This window comes from Syngnathus scovelli, chromosome 4 (assembly GCF_024217435.2).
Source record: "Syngnathus scovelli strain Florida chromosome 4, RoL_Ssco_1.2, whole genome shotgun sequence".
NCBI classification, from domain to species: Eukaryota; Metazoa; Chordata; class Actinopteri; order Syngnathiformes; family Syngnathidae; genus Syngnathus; species Syngnathus scovelli.
Window position 1 is genome coordinate 354,304 of NC_090850.1, and position 13,195 is coordinate 367,498.

At 47.8% G+C, this 13,195-nt stretch overlaps 1 long non-coding RNA gene across 1 annotated transcript; it reads left to right on the forward strand.

Moving 5' to 3' along the window:
- Positions 1 to 242: 242 nt before the first annotated feature.
- Positions 243 to 7,026, forward strand: LOC137840279 (uncharacterized). The gene is made up of 6 exons (XR_011086811.1): positions 243 to 343; positions 521 to 567; positions 691 to 768; positions 2,653 to 2,741; positions 6,660 to 6,689; positions 6,880 to 7,026. It is a non-coding gene; the product is annotated as an uncharacterized lncRNA (long non-coding RNA).
- The last annotated feature ends 6,169 nt before the right edge of the window (positions 7,027 to 13,195 follow it).

Consider the following 13,195-nt stretch of genomic DNA (forward strand, 5'->3'; position numbering starts at 1 on the left):
AACTGTAAGTCTACTAAACAAAACAGCGGTTGCTATATGACGTCTGCCACGTCGTGGTCACGTGACGCGGACGTGACGTCGACGCCTACTTTACATCCCACCGATCACAGGACCCCTCGGCTGCATAACCGTGCCCCCTTCCCAACCAATCGGATTTGCTATACGCGAAAACGACGCCAATGGAAAGAGCTTCCGCCCAAATTTAAATCCGTGGGCGTGGCTCGCAGCAGGAAGTAGGAAAATGGCGGCGATGTTGACAAAGACACAGCGGATGGTAACATACGACTAACAAGAGAAATATTTTTATTTTCTGCTTGCAACTGGACCGTCCAGAGCGTACACGGTAAGTACAACTCATCGTTTTTAAAAAGAAGTACTTTTGTTGCCCTGAAAAGCGAGTGAGCGTGGCGTTTGTGGGGGACGTCGAATTTCGACGATTCTTTCTGGTCAACGGTTGTAAATGATTGTGTTGATTAAAAAAGAAAACTTGATGTAACTCTACTTTTAACTGCCGTTTCAGATAGATTTGGAATTGCATCACATCCAATTTTGCCTAGAGCGTACACGGTAAGTAACACTCGTTGTGTTTAAGGAGATTTACGTTTGTAATAGCAGAAGTGTAGCCGCGTTGCGTTGTACGTGTGAATGTTGGTCCAGGCGAAATGTTAATGTTTAATTTCATTCCTTTAGGTTCCACGGTGTTTGTTGGCTGCAAGTTTTCCACTGCAAGAAGAGGCTCATATCATTGACCAGGAGCGAGCTACAATGGTGAGTAGCCATAACATTTATGTTAAACACTTCCTATTTCATGTCTAACAGTACTTGATTTAACAAATAACCATAAATAAATACAGTGTGGGCACTGAAGTTAACATATGTGATTATACTGCCTAATCTGTCACCGAGTAGATTGTTGCAAAGTAATATAAGATCCAAAGTTGTAATTCAGAATAGTTTTCAAAAGAAGGCCATTAGAATTATATACAAGTCTGATTACCCTGAACAAGCTATTAATTAAATCACAAATTCTTCAATTCAAAGATTTGGTAGATTATCAGAATAATAATGTCTAACAGTAATTGATTTAACACATCACGATAAGTAGATTGAGTGTGGGCACTCTCAAGTTAACATATGTGATTATACTGCCTAATCTGTTACAGAGTATGTTGTTGCCAAGTAATGTAGAATAGATCCAAAGTAGTAATCCAGAATAGTTTTGAAAAGGGCATTGGAATAATAAACAAATCTGATTACCTTGAACATAATAGTTAAGTGTTGAATATGTCCTATGAAGTCAAAATTGGGCACCGTCATGTGGTGAAATTTGGAATTGCATCACATCCAATTTTGCCTGGGAACAAACAGATTAAATAAATCTTAGTTTTGAATAAGCCACTCCTTCTCAAACAAGTAAACTCTGCCCATTTCGCGCAGTAGATGTTCTGTTAATATCTAGTATTTATACAAAGTCATAATTTAAATTGCTTTCAACCTTCATTCATCGGTTCAACCAACATTACTCGCTCTTACTACCAACTTGTATTGATTTAACTAAGCGTTTAATACTTCCTATCAGGTCTCAAGGCAAGATTTGGCAAAATACAGTTTCAGCAAATCCAATTTTGCCAGGGAACAAAAATAGATTAAATAAACTAAATAAGTCTTCTTCCCAATAAATAAATCAGAAAAGTCTGTCTTGTAACCAGTCCTCTTCAAACAAGTAAAGTCTGCCCATTTTGTGCCGTAGATTTTGTGTCCATGCCTAGTATTTAAACAAAATCATAATTTAAACGACTTCTTGCCTTCATTCACTTTGGAAATTTGGAATTGCAGCAAATCGAATTTTGCCAGGGAACAAAAATAGATCAATTAAACTAAGTCTTCTTCCCATTAAATAAATTAAAAAAGTCTGTCTTGTAACCAGTCCTTTTCAAACAAGTAAAGTCTGCCCATTTTGTGCCGTCGATTTTGTGTTAATGCCTAGTATTTATACAAAATCATAATTTAAAGGACTTCATTCCTTCATTCACTTTGGAAATTTGGAATTGCAGCACATCAAATTTTGCCTGGGAAGAAAAGTAGATTAAATAAATTTAATAAGTCTTACTACTTCCCATTAAATAAATTAAATACGTCTTACTTGTTCCCACTCCTTTTCAAAACAGTAGTTTAAAACGAGGGCCCTTCACTCAACCTTTAACCCTATTTATTCACCTTCTAGGCTAAGTGTTAAAGGCTAAGTGTTAAAGGCTAAGTGTTAAAGGCTAAGTGTTAAAGGCTAAGTGTTAAAGGCTAAGTGTTAAAGGCTAAGTGTTAAAGGCTAAGTGTTAGAGGCTAAGTGCCAGAGGCTAGGCGCCAGAGGCGAGTTTTTGTGGGCTGAAGTTTTAGTGGGGTTAGTGTGAATACAATCCAAAAGAATACAACAGAATACAATACAATAGAATATAATACATAGATTAAATTCAATAGCTCTTACTACTTCCCATTAAATAAATTAAATACGTCTTACTTGTTCCCAATCCTTTTCAAAAAAGTAGTTTAAAACGAGGGCCCTTCACTCAACCTTTAACCTCAACCCCGCACGTCACATTGTGTTGTATCTGTGAATGTTGGTTGTGGCCAAATGATAGTTTTCTTTCATTCGTTTAGGTTCCACGGTGTTTGTTGGCTATGTTTTCCACTGTCAGAAGGATGAAAATACAAAGTACAACGCTTGGACGTGGGCGAAGACGTCACCGGTGAGTCCTTCCTTCCTATTTATTTACCTTCTAGATGCTAGAGGCTAAGTGTTAGAGGCTAAGTGTTAGAGGTTAAGTGTTAAAGGCAACACAATACGAACAACACAACACAATACGAACAACTCAACACAATATGAACAACACAATATGAACAACACAACACAATACGAACAACACAACACAATACGAACAACACAACACAATACGAACAACACAACACAATACGAACAACACAACACATTACGAACAACACAACACAATACGAACAACACAACGATACTGCACTGAACAACACGATACCGCACTGAGAAACACGATACCGCACTGAACAACACGATACCGCACTGAACAACACCATGCCGCACTGAACACCATGCCACACTGAACAACACCATCCCGCACTGAACAACACCATGCCGCACTAAACAACACCATGCCGCACTGAACAACACCATGCCTCACTGAACGACACCATGCCGCACTGAAAGACACCATGCCGCACTGAACGACACCATGCCGCACTGAACGACACCATCCCGCACTGAACACCATGCCGCACTGAACAACACCATCCTGCACTGAACAACACCATCCCGCACTGAACAACACCATGCCGCACTGAACAACATTATGCCGCACTGAACAACATTATGCCTCACTGAACATTATGCCGCACTGAACAACACCATGCCGCACTGAACAACACCATGCCGCACTGAACAACACCATGCCGCACTGAACAACACCATGCCGCACTGAACAACACCATGCCGCACTGAACAACATTATGCCGCACTGAACAACACCATGCCGCACTGAACAACACCATCCTGCACTGAACAACACCATTCCGCATTGAACACCATGCCGCACTGAACAACACCATCCCGCACTGAACAACACCATCCCGCACTGAACAACATTATGCCGCACTGAACAACATTATGCCGCACTGAACAACACCATGCCGCACTGAACAACACCATGCCGCACTGAACAACATTATAACGCACTGAACAACAACATCCCGCACTGAACAACACCATGCCGCACTAAACAACATTATGCCGCACTGAACAACATTATGCCGAAATGAACAACACCATGCCGCACTGAACAACACCATGCCGCACTGAACAACACCATGCCGCACTGAACAACACCATGCCGCACTGAACAACACGATCCCGCATTGAACACCATCCCGCACTGAACAACACCATGCCGCACTGAACAACACCATGCCGCACTGAACAACACCATGCCGCACTGAACAACACCATGCCGCACTGAACAACACCATTCCGCACTGAACAACACCATGCCGCACTGAACAACATTATGCCGCACTGAACAACACCATGCCGCACTGAACAACAACATGCCGCACTGAAAAACATTATGCCGCACTGAACAACACCATGCCGCACTGAACAACACCATCCCGAACTGAACAACACCATGCCGCATTGAACAACACCATGCCGCCCTGAACAACACCATCCTGCACTGAACAACACCATCCCGCACTGAACAACACCATGCCGCACTGAACAACACCATGCCGCACTGAACAACACCATGCCGCAATGAACAACACCATCCCGCACTGAACAACATTATGCCGCACTGAACAACATTATGCCGCACTGAACAACATTATGCCGCACTGAACAACATTATGCCGCACTGAACAACATTATGCCGCACTGAACAACATTATGCCGCACTGAACAACACCATGCCGCACTGAACAACACCATGCCGCACTGAACAACACCATGCCGCACTGAACAACACCATGCCGCACTGAACAACACGATCCCGCATTGAACAACACCATGCCGCACTGAACAACACCATGCCGCACTGAACAACACCATCCTGCACTGAACAACACCATCCCGCACTGAACAACACCATGCCGCACTGAACAACATTATGGCGCACTGAACAACATTATGCCGCACTGAACAACACCATGCCGCACTGAACAACACCATGCCGCACTGAACAACACCATGCTGCACTGAACAACACCATCCCGCACTGAACAACACCATGCCGCACTGAGCAACACCATGCCGCACTGAACAACACCATCCCGCACTGAACAACACCATGCCGCACTGAACAACACCATTCCGCACTGAACAACACCATGCCGCACTGAACAACATTACGCCGCACTGAACAACACCATGCCGCACTGAACAACACCATGCCGCACTGAACAACACCATGCCGCATTGAACAACACCATGCCGCATTGAACAACACCATGCCGCATTGAACAACACCATGCCGCACTGAACAACACCATCCTGCACTGAACAACACCATGCCGCATTGAACAACACCATGCCGCACTGAACAACACCATCCTGCACTGAACAACACCATCCCGCACTGAACAACACCATCCCGCATTGAACAACACCATCCTGCACTGAACAACACCATGCCGCACTGAACAACACCATGCCGCACTGAACAACACCATTCCGCACTGAACAACACCATTCCGCACTGAACAACACCATCCTGCACTGAACAACACCATGCCGCACTGAACAACACCATGCCGCACTGAACAACACCATTCCGCACTGAACAACACCATGCCGCACTGAACAACACCATCCTGCACTGAACAACACCATCCCGCACTGAACAACACCATGCCGCATTGAACAACACCATCCTGCACTGAACAACACCATCCTGCACTGAACAACACCATGCCGCACTGAACAACACCATGCCGCACTGAACAACACCATGCCGCACTGAACAACACCATGCCGCACTGAACAACATTATGCCGCACTGAACAACATTATGTCGCACTGAACAACACCATGCCGCACTGAACAACACCATGCTGCACTGAACAACATTATGCCGCACTGAAAAACACCATGCCGCACTGAACAACACCATCCCGCACTGAACAACACCATGCCGCACTGAACAACACCATGCTGCACTGAACAACACCATGCTGCACTGAACAACACGATCCTGCATTGAACAACACCATGCCGCACTGAACAACACCATCCTGCACTGAACAACACCATCCTGCACTGAACAACACCACCCCGTACTGAACAACACGATCCCGCATTGAACAACACCATCCCACACTGAACAACACCATGCCGCACTGAACAACACCATTCCGCACTGAACAACACCATGCCGCACTGAACAACACCATGCCGCACTGAACAACACCATGCCGCACTGAACAACACCATGCCGCATTGAACAACACCATGCCGCACTGAACAACACCATCCTGCACTGAACAACACCATCCCGCACTGAACAACACCATGCCGCATTGAACAACACCATGCCGCACTGAACAACACCATCCTGCACTGAACAACACCATCCCGCACTGAACAACACCATGCCGCACTGAATAACATTATGGCTTACTGAACAACATTATGCCGCACTGAACAACACCATGCCGCACTGAACAACACCATGCCGCACTGAACAACACCATGCCGCACTGAACAACATTATGCCGCACTGAACAACATTATGCCGCACTGAACAACACCATGCCGCACTGAACAACACCATGCCGCACTGAACAACACCATGCCGCACTGAACAACACGACGTCGCACTGAACAACACGACGCCGCACAGAACAACACGACGCCGCACAGAATAACACAATACCGCACAGAACAACACAATACCGCACAAACAGTTTTAGATAATATTACGTCGCAGTCATGTGACGCGGACATGACGTCAATAGGCGGAACTCACGGCAAAATTATAATCCGTGGGCGTGGCTTGCAACAGGAAGTAGGAAAGCGGCAATTCTGGCAAACAAGACACAGCGGTTAGTAACACGATGACTTACAAGGCAAATATTTTTGTTTTCAGCTTGCAACTTGACCGTCTAGAGCGTACAAGGTAATTACAACTGGTTTTTTTTAGCCCTGAAAAGCGAGGGAGTGTGGCGTTTGGGAGGAATGTCGAACTCGGCGTCTGCTTCCAGCCACAGACGCCAAATTTCGACGATTATTTCGACTGGTCAACGGTTGTAAATTATTGCGTTGACTAAAAACTTTATTTAACTCTACTCTTAACTTTGCCGTTTCAGATATGCGGGTATTACACCGCGGAAATGACGTCAATAGGCTGAACTCTCGCCAAAATTCAAATCTGTGGGCGCAATGGCCTTGAGCGAGACACCGGATACAAACACGACGATTATCAACAGAAATATCTTTATTTTCTGCTTGCAAGTGGACCGTCTAGAGCGTACACGGTAAGTACAACTCATTGTGTTTAAAAAGATTTACGTTTGTGTAGTTTGCGTTGCGTTGTATCTGTGAATGTTGGTTTAGGCTAAATGTTAATGTTTAATTTCATTCCTTTAGGTTCCACGGTGTTTGTTGGCTGTATGTTTTCCACTGCAAGAAGAGGCTCGTATCATTGACCAGCAGGAGCTACAATGGTGAGTACCCCTTTCGTCTTCCATTTATGTTAAACACTTCCTATTTCATGTCTAACAGTACTCGATTTAACAAATAACCATAAATAAATACAGTGTGGGCAGTCACGTTAACATATGTGATTATCCTGCCTAATATGTTTATCACAAATATGTCACTAATCACTAATATGTTTATTTGTTTATCACAACACCTTTGGACCTTCAGCAATCGATTATTTCCCTTCATCTACATAGAGACAGAACGATGGTGTCTTAAACATCTCATTCATTTCACCAAATAACTTCACGCAGGTGGATAACGGCCGTCTCGGTCACGCTATGTTGCGTGATGCAGTTTTGAAGAACCAAATGCATTTATTCAATGAATAAGTCAAGCTAGTTCTATGTTTATGATGTTGTAAGTTACGGTACCGATTGAAGTTGAGTTCGAAGCCAGTGGAAAACAGCGCTGCGTTTGTGCTCTCCAGGTACAAATGTTGTGATCTCTGACTGACGACCGGGCGAGACTCGAGTAAGAGATGTCCAAACGAGCTCCGGCAGGGCGGGCCAAGGCGGAGCGAACGGACGCCCTTCAGGCCGCCAATGACGAGCTGAGAACCAAACTGATGGACGTCCAGTTAGAACTTCAGCAGGAGAAGAACAAGGTGAAAACCTCAACAGACAGACACTGCCTGCCTCCCTGCCTGCCTCCCTGCCTGCCTCCCTGCCTGCCTCCCTGCCTGCCTCCCTCCCTCCCAGTTTTCCCGATGTAGATTAGACATGCGTGTGCCATGACTGTGTCAGCCTACATCAACAAATGCACCGAGGACGTCAGCACCACTAAGAATATCATCACCCCGGGCAACCAACGACCCTGGATGACTGAGGAGGTACGTCAAACGCTACGAGCGCGGAACTCTGCCTTCAAGTCTGGCGACAAGGAGACACTGAGGACAGCGAGAGCCAACTTGAACCGTGCCATCAGGATAGCGAAGCGAGACCGCAGTCGAAAATTTCAGGATCGTTTCCACGACGTCAAAAACATCAGGAGTATGTGGCAAGGCATACGGGCGATTACAGACGACAACTCACCCTCCCCCCACCCGGTGGGTGTAGTTGATGCTGACTTTCTAAATGGTCTAAATAACTTCTTTGGGAGGTTCGAGGCACTAAACGGCACTCCAGCAGTTAAAACTGTCCCCCATCAGGAAGAGGAGGTACTCTGCCTTGACTCCGCCGATGTGTTGAAGACCCTGAGGAGAGTCAACCCCTGTAAGGCCCCTGGCCCGGACAACATTCCTGGGCGTGTGTTCAGGGAATGTGCAAGTCATCTGGCTGGGGTCATCACAGACATTTTTAACACCTCGCTGGGCCAAGCCACAGTGCCGGCGTGCTTTAAGACTGCCTCCATCATTCCGGTGCCGAAGAAACCTCAAATCACCTCATTTAATGATTACCGGCCTGTTGCACTGACTCCGGTTATGATGAAGTGCTTCGAAAGGCTGCTTAAAGGTCACATCGTTTCCAGACTCCCCCTATTATTTGACCCGTTCCAGTTTGCCGACCGGCAAAACCGCTCCACTCAGGAAGCCATCTCCTCCGTTCTTCACCTGAGCCTGGCTCACCTGGAGGAGAAGAACACCCATGTGCGGAGGCTGTTCCTGGACTTCAGCTCAGCGTTTAACACCATCATCCCACAGCATCTGGTAGGAAAATTGGAACACCTGGGCTTCAACACCCCCCTTCGCAACTGGCTGCTAGACTTCCTCACCAACAGACCTCAGTCAGTCCGGGTCGGACAGAACACCTCTGATGTCATCACCCTCAGCACAGGCTCCCTTCAGGGCTGCGTCCTGAGCCCCCTGCTGTGCACCCTGATGACACACGACTGCGTCCTCAGGTTCACCACCAATCACATCGTGAAGTCAGCAGACGACACAACGGTGGTGGGGCTCATCAGAGACAACAACGACCTGGACTACAGAGAGGAGGTGGAGCAGCTGGTGGGCTGGTGCAGAGAAAACAGCCTGATCCTGAATGAGGAGAAGATGAAGGAGATCATCGTCGACTTCAGGAAAAAACAGCCTCACCACGCTCCACTGATCATCAACAGCTCAGCTGTGGAGGTGGTCAGCAGCACCAAATTCCTGGGGGTCCACATCACAGAAGACCTCACCTGGACTATGAACACTACGGCACTGGTCAAGAGGGCACAGAAGCGCTTGTACTTCCTGCGGAGGATGAGGAGAGCCCACCTGCCCCCACCCATCATGAGGACGTTCTACAGGAGCACCATAGAGAGCATTCTGACAAGCTGTCTCTCTGTGTGGTGTGGAGGCTGCACCGCCTCCGATTGGAAGAACGTGAGGAGAGTGGTGAGGACAGCAGAGAGGATCATAGGGGCTCCTCTTCCCTCCATTCAGGACATTTCATCTCAGCGCTGCATGTCCCGTGCCCGTAACATCATCAATGACCCATCACACCCCCACCATGGACTGTTCTCCCTGCTGCCCTCTGGGAAGAGGTTTGCAGCATCCGCTGCAGGTCCACCAGGTTCTGCAACAGCTTTTTCCCTGCTGTCATCAGACTGTTGAACACTAGAACTGTTGAGCTCTAAACTGAACTCTGCATCACACATTCACAGAACTGTACTTTATGACACTACGGACCTCTATCTTGCACTATCTCGCACTACCAACTTTACTGAACTTGTATAAACCCTTTAAATAGAAGTTTAATACATGGTTTAGCATTCCTCTGCACACTCTTGAATACTGTTTTGCCTACTTGCACTATTGCATAATTATCACTGCTGCACTTTATACTTATTTTTTATATATAATAGTATATGTATATATATATATATTTTCATAGGATATGTTACTTCTATTCAACTGCAATATCACTACTTTGTTGTAAGACGTATGCAACGGAATTTCGTTTTGTATGCACCATGTGCAGACAAGATGACAATAAAGTTTGTCTAAGTCTAAGTCTAAGTCATGTCAGGTCAGCTGTCTGGAGAGAGAGAGAAGTCAGGACCTGCGGGCGGAGCACCACCGTGCCACCGCCGCCATGACGGAACTCAAAAGCAAACTCCATGAGGAGAAGCAGAAAGAGTTAGCCATTACCAGGGAGACATTACTGCGGCAGCATGAAATGGAGCTGATGAGAGTGATCAAAATCAAAGATGGAGAGATCCAGCGACTGAATGCCTTGGTCCTCAGCCTGAGGGACGGCTCCATGGACAAGGTGATCCGCTCTATCCGTGTCTGACTATCCGCACGCCACGTCGGGCTTCGATGCGGCCGCTACCGTATTGTGTAGCTTGTCCCCAGTAAGCGTCGCGGCGCTCCGTTGCGGTCTCAACGGCCCGGTGTGGCGCAATGTCTGCTCAGGTGAGGAGGGGGGGCGCTTTGCTGGCGGAGGTGGAGGAGACGCGGCGGTGTCGGGAGACCGAGCGGTGTCGCCTCCACCAGGAGCGCGGAAGAAGCCCTGGCAGCGGCCCAGCAGGCCTGGCAGTCCCGAGCGGCCGAGCTCCGATCGGCTCATCACCAGCATCGGGAGGAGCTGAGCCGAACCAAGAGAGACTGCGAGAGGGAGATCCGCCGACTGGTAGGACTGATCAGATGCGCGGTGCGTGGCTATGTTCCCAATTTCGTTGTATACCTGCAGTGCAATGACACCTAAGGCATTCTATTCTATTCTATTTCACAAGAAGAAAATGTCCGGTTGCTCGCTTCGCTTTTGTCACAGCAAAGGTGTTCTAGTCGATTCAAGAAAAAAATTGGCCGGTTGCTCTCTTTGTTTTTGTCACAATTCTGGCAAATGAGTTTGCCCGCCTGCCTGAGCGCTCCCCGTTTGTACATCCAGACGGATGAGATCAAGCTGAAAGACAGAGCGGTTAGTGTTTTGGATGAAGCCCTGGGGCCGGCCACGTCCACCGCCTTCAGCTGCAGACTCAGGCTGCCGAGCAGCAGATCGCTGCCCTGAGGGATTCCCAAAGGGCGGGCCTAAACTACCCTGGAAGTGGGGTCAACGCCGCTACTAGCAATCCTCTTCATTGCGTAAGCCACCTCATCACACACTTGCAGTACGCATGACTTAGTTCGTTGCTGGAGGAAGGTAGCACAAAAACAGTTTTGAACTTTGAACGAGTGCTTGTGTGTGTGTGTTGCGGGGCGTTTTCAGTCTCAGGAGGATCGGGACACGCGACGGTTTCATCTGAAAATCGCTGAGCTCAGCGCAGTCATCAGGAAACTGGAGGATCGAAACGCCCTGCTTTCTGAAGAGCGCAATGAACTGGTAATTTATTGACGGCACGCTTGAAGGTTTGCGCTACGTTTGATGCGCGCCATCCAGCGAGGCACCCATTGCGCTTGCTTATTAGTTGAGCGGCGCGGCGAGTCGGTTGCCTGGTAGATGTCTTTTATTGGGAGCCAAAGCCACGATTCCGTTCAAACCGATGCAAAAGAAATGGATACGTTCTGGCCCGCGTGTTGTGCGTCTTTCACATCCCGCACTTCATGCTTGCAGCTAAAGCGACTGAGAGAAACAGAAAGCCAGTTTCTGCCACTCCTGTACAAAAACAAACGCCTGAGCAGGAAGAATGAAGAACTCTCGCTGGTGCTGTGTCGCCTTGAAAACAAAGTGCGCTTTGTCACCCAGGAGAACGAGGAGATGGCAAGCTTGGTAAGTCGACGCGGACAACGGCGGCGTGCCAACAGAGTCCACTGCATTTGTGTTCCACAGAGAAGGCCTAGTTCGCTCAATGACCTGGACCGCGGTTGCGGCCAGCAGGACGGTGAAATGGAGTTCCTTCAAGTTGTGGAGCAGCGGCACATCATCGACGACTTGTCCAAGGTCTTCAGGCAGGCGACTCGGTGCACGTACGGCAGCGCCGCGCTCGCTCGCTGTCGCCAGGAAACCTTTTCCGTCCAAAGCTTGGCCGGCGGCCGCCATCCAAAAAATTGGCCCCTTAAATTCCGACCTTTCAAGCAGGAGCATTGTGCGCACGCGTTTGAACACGCTTTAGACTTGTTTTGCCGTTTTCAGCAGCTCAAAGCTCCCGTTTTGTCAGCGCCTTTGCCACTCGCTGTGCGCTGAAAACGACGGACTTGCCCGGCTGCTCAGCCCGTCAACCATGAGCCGCGAGCGCGACGTCATTGTCCGTAGGCAGCTAGTGGCAAAATGCACCCTGTTAGAGTTGCGCTCGCTCCAACTTATTTTGCAAGAACCACACGGGAGACAAGTAAGTTCTTTTGGACACCTGCAGGTGGAGAGTCCATCCGTTGTACGAATGAAGTCTGACTCTCGGCTCCTGCACGAGCATTTTAATTAAGAGAAACAGGGTGGGTGTAAGAGTGGATTGAATAGAGGAAGCCCTTGACCTCTAGTCAAAACATAGCAAGGGGTGTTTTACGACTTTGTGTAGGAAGGGATAAGCGATAGGGATAAATAAGGGATAAATAATATCATTTATTACAGGTCGCAGTCAAAGTCAAAGCAACACAATGATACGATAAAGATAATCTGGAAAACCCTGACACACCCTGTAGTTGTCACTTTTGGAAAAGACGAGCGTCCCTCCAATCATCGCCGGTGACGTGTTTTTCAGGCTCTGGAGACAGGAGCTCATGTCAGAAATGTCATTGTGAGTCGCGTTTGTTTCTGCGCCGGAGCCGTTCGTTCCCTTTGCATCCAAAGAATCTCAAAGGCGGATTATTTGTGTCGACAGGAGAGAGATTTGCTGCTACGATACCGACGTCGAGAATCTCTGAGGAGGAACAAAGCGTGAGGTCCTGCAAGGTGAGTCTGTTTGTTTGCGGCTGCTTGGTGTTGCGCAAGATGAAATGGCCTTTTTCTCGCTATCGTTCCTCTCGTCGATTCATCGTGAGGTGTCGCTTCAGTTTGTTCAGAGAGATGTTTGCTTCCGCGCCCGCAGGTCATCGAAACATTTTACGGCTACGACGAAGACGTG